The sequence below is a fragment of the Myotis davidii genome, unplaced genomic scaffold (assembly GCF_000327345.1).
Source record: "Myotis davidii unplaced genomic scaffold, ASM32734v1 scaffold478, whole genome shotgun sequence".
Taxonomy (NCBI): Eukaryota; Metazoa; Chordata; class Mammalia; order Chiroptera; family Vespertilionidae; genus Myotis; species Myotis davidii.
This window is the reverse complement of record NW_006289570.1, coordinates 5,150,940-5,154,401: the sequence shown is the minus strand read 5'-3', so window position 1 is coordinate 5,154,401 and position 3,462 is coordinate 5,150,940.

Sequence of the window (3,462 nt, the reverse complement as noted above, 5' to 3'; positions counted from 1 at the left end):
GTGCAGACTCCTGCTCCCGCTGCCCATGCGTTTCCCGCTGTGCAGGCCTGAAGACCTCAGTAAGGCGCATAGAGGAAATGACTTTACCTTCTAGTCTTTTCTAAACAAATACGAGCCTGAGATCTTCGTTTCCAACGTAGTGGGCCCCCCAACGAGGCAAATTCAGCAGAGTCTCCTCCCCGGATCTATAAGGGGAATGTTATGTATGGACCCTCGTCTGGCCTCACCCGGGCTACTGAGAGGCCCAACATGGTTTCTGGGAGAACTTAGGTAAAATACAAAGGGCGAAGCACGTGTGACTCAGTGCGATCGTCCCTGCTGGAAAGTACCGTCTGGAGGGGCTTTTCAAAGCCTCTTCCAAAACCCCGGATAACGTGTGTGCTAACCTGGTTATTCATAATAATAGCTACCATGGCTTTCACAGACGTCCTTATGTGATCGTCACATCCCTATTAGGTGGCAAATACTATCGTGTGTTTCAGGCACCAGGGAACAGGCTGGGGACCCGAAACCCCTTGGAAGAAAGCAAGGACGCACCCTGGCCCCGCTGAGTCCAAAGGTTTAACCAGCATCTTCGTGTCACACCCAAGGGCTCAAAACATTTATCTGATTGACTGTGATATTCGGGGAAATTCAGAAGGCTGAAAGAGAAAAAAGCATTGCATCCTGCAAGGAAACTTGGGAACTGCAAGACAAGTAAGAGCTTCCGTAAGCATCCATGCTTTTACTTTAGGATTCAGAGGTTAAATATTAAATCATTGTAATTTTTTTTAATAATTTAAGGGAAACATATAATCAAGGGAACTGCAACAGTTCCAAACATTCAGGGACAAAATGTTACATGTTGAAGATTTTTTATGTTGCCAATTCGGAGACACACACAGACCCCCCCCACCCCGCCCCTAGGCTGTTTTCCGTCCTTAGCAGCAATGGCTGATGGGAAGTCCTTCCATCCGTGAGGGGTGGCTAATGGGATGCTTCTCCTTGCTCTCAGGGGAATTGGATTCCACCGCCTGAGAGCTGTCCAAGGTTGGTCTCATATCTTAGAAATGAAAATATCTCACTTTTTTATGTGGCATAAACTTGAGAAACACCTTAAGGTTTGAGATTTTAAAAATACTTGTCTAGCCTTAGCCGGTTTGGCTCAGTGGATAGAGCATGGGCCTGTGAACTGAAGGGCCTGGGTTCGATTCTCCTCAAGGGCACATGCCTGGGTTGCAGGGTCGATCTCCAGTAGGGGGCGAGCTGGAAGCGGCCGATCAATGATTTTCTCTCATCATTGATGTTTCTCTCTCTCCCTCTCCTTCCTCTCTGAAATCAATAAAAATATTTTTTTTTTTGGGGGGGGGGAAACAAAACAAAACACTTGTCTAAAGCTGGTCAAGGTAAGGGGAAGCTGGAGCTCCCAGACTGGGACTCCAACTGCCTTGCTTTTACAACCATTGTGCTACAACCACCTACAGGATGTACCCAAAAATTCAGTGAGGAAGATAAATAATATTTTGAATGCAATATTTTCAAGTCAAAATTAATACAAAATTCCATAACATACAGAATAATCACATATTTAAATAAAGACGAGATCAATAATGGTGCTCTGTAGAGTCATATTAGAGCCTGAGGCAGAAGGACAAACCAGTAATTCTGGGTTTCTCAGATCCCCTTCTATAGATAAATAGGTGCCCGAGGAAGTACTTGAGGAAGCAGATTCTGTAAGTGTAGAAATGTTCTAAAGTGAATTTCTAATGAATTCATCCCAACAGCACCTACAGTAGCCTATAAGTGAACTGTACAAGTATATAGGTGATACATGGACTCACAGGCTATATTGCTAACAATAGGGTTGGCATTGTTATGGGAAAGGGAACCTGGCCCTGAGGGAGTCTGCCTAGGGCCAGCCAGGAGTGTGTGGGTTCTTGCAGGAACAATTTCACAACACGAATCCAGGTGGATTTTAGAGGATGTTTTTACAGCTGGGGACAGTGGAATGAGGAAGGGCCTAGGATAGAAGCAGCACCAGGAGAGAGACTAGGTAGGGGCCTGAGCCCAGGCTGCACTGCTTTGGCTCACTGAGAAGTCAGAGAAAAAGGGCACCTTAGAGATGGTTCAGGGGAGTCACCCTGGATGTGTGTCTCGTGGGGTCCCTTAGAGTTTAGATTCGTGCCTGCTGGAGAAGGAGTGGGGGAAGGGAAAGGCACGGGCCTGCTCCTGGGATGGAGAGAGCACACTGGAACCTTCATTTTGATGGTTTTTAAAGGTTGCAAGTCTAGGGGAAGTCTTAGGGAAGAATTTCAATAGAATATCCATCCAGTTTATATTGATGTGCTCAGATGAGATTTATCCCCCTAGCTTCATCTATCCTTCGATGAACCTGGCAAATGGCACTAATTGGATTTCTGCTGCCTATCTCCCTGAGTAGGATGATTTTTTAAGCTATTTACCCTCTGGTTGGGGAGAAGTAAACCATTTACTCTTTTTTTTTTCCCATATGTATTTATTGATTTTAGAGAGAGAGAGAAAGAGATAGAAACATTGATGAGAGAGAAACATCTATCAGCTGCCTCCTGCATGCCCCCTACTGGGAATCAAGCATACAACCTGGGCAGGTGCCCTAACCAGGATTCAACTGGTGACCTCCTGGCTCATGGGTTGATGCTCAACCACTGAGCCACACCAGCCAGGCAAACCATTTACTCTTAAGTGTCCTCGGTTACAGGAGACACGATTTTGCGATTTACTAGATGGCTGCAAACTGCTTGGCCATTTAACTGTTCCCCTATTCCGCTTGTCCTGGCTTACTAGCCTGTCTCAGCATTTGGATTTGGATTTGTTTATCTCTAGTCCCAACTAAACCCGGGAAACCTATTATCTCCGCCAGGCTGGCTGGCTCAAAGACATCTTGATCAGAAAAGAGAAAAATAAAGTCTCCTCCAAACCTTGAGATTGTCCTTCAAATACCTACTGAGCGGACTCCGTTAGGTACCCAGCAAAGAATGATGGACAAGATACACAAGGGTGGGAAGGGACAGGTGATAGTGAATGGAGAGATGAAACGGGGCCACTTCAGCTGGTGTTAAACCTATGAATAAATTAAAACAAGACGTCTTGCCTTAAAGGACCGGAGGCAGAGAGGTGCTATTGAGATTTTGCGGTCAACTTAATTAGGAGGAGGAGGGGAGTGTCATGACCTAAAACACTGATTCCAGTTATAAAGAGCTCTAGGACTGCCATAGTGGGAGGCAGGAAGTCCCTAGAATTGCAGCGCCAGGCCGGAGAAATGGTGGACTGGACCAGGGTATTTTCGGTAGAGACAGATACTGGACCCTGGGGGTGGGGGTGCTCAGCAGAAGTAGCGTAAAACTGTGTGTTCCGCTTTAAGAGCACAGGCCTCAGGGGCGGGGCCTAAAGCGGCGGGGGTCAGCCGAGGGCGGGAGGCCGACGCTGAAAGAGCCGCCCCTCGGC